Genomic DNA, 916 nt, shown 5'->3' on the forward strand with positions numbered 1-916 from the left:
TGCGATAATGAAATAACAAACCTATCAACATCAGTTTGATTTGATTTGAGAGTTTTTGTATGACGACAACGTGGTTGTCACCATATTTTAATTGACATGTGAATCGGATCGTTGATTTACGAATGGGAAATTATATTAATTCATTAAATTAAAGTGCTCAAGGCTTTTTGATTTCAATAACGTTAACACCATTCCATCTGAAAATTTCGACGTCGAATGTAATTTTCCAATGCAATTAACGACTAGAAACTATTCACGCGTTTCAAGTAATCGGAATAACATTTGAATAAATCGGTGTTAAGTTTGGGCTGATATAAACAACATCAGCGGGGTTTGGGTTCAACAATCATTTACATTCTCTAATGTTCACTTAACTGGATTAATTGGAAAACGTTTCGATTGCATAATAATGTTTAGCAATAGCAGTATTGGATATGAAGACTATACGTCTGCCGTTCTGAATTTAATCAAGACAAATATAATAGGTGTATTGAGTTTAAATCGAGACTTTTGCGTAAAAATACTGCGATTTATTGAATCATCAAGATAGATTGCTTTGTCCCATCCATTAGTTGAACGTGCCTTTTTTTGAAACAGAAGAAAAATCGATCGACAATCAATTAATCAAAGATGTGAATCATCTCTTTATTGGATGAATATTCTAGAATATACTAGAATACACTAGTACACAATACTAGTGTATATTCTGGAGTACATTTGATTTATCGCCGAAGAGAAATTGAAGGTATCCCGAAAAATTGCCGTTTTGTCCATTCATTGAATACACGTTTCATCAGTAAAATCAATGAACTTTGCTATATTTGGCAATATTCGGTGCAACACACACAAACACACACACACACACTCATAGAGAGAGAGAGAGAGAGAGAGAGAGAGAGAGAGAGAGAGAGAGAGA

Source organism: Sitodiplosis mosellana, unplaced genomic scaffold (assembly GCF_009176505.1).
Source record: "Sitodiplosis mosellana isolate CC-2019 unplaced genomic scaffold, AAFC_SMos_1.0 Smas_scaffold_6166, whole genome shotgun sequence".
Classification (NCBI taxonomy): domain Eukaryota; kingdom Metazoa; phylum Arthropoda; class Insecta; order Diptera; family Cecidomyiidae; genus Sitodiplosis; species Sitodiplosis mosellana.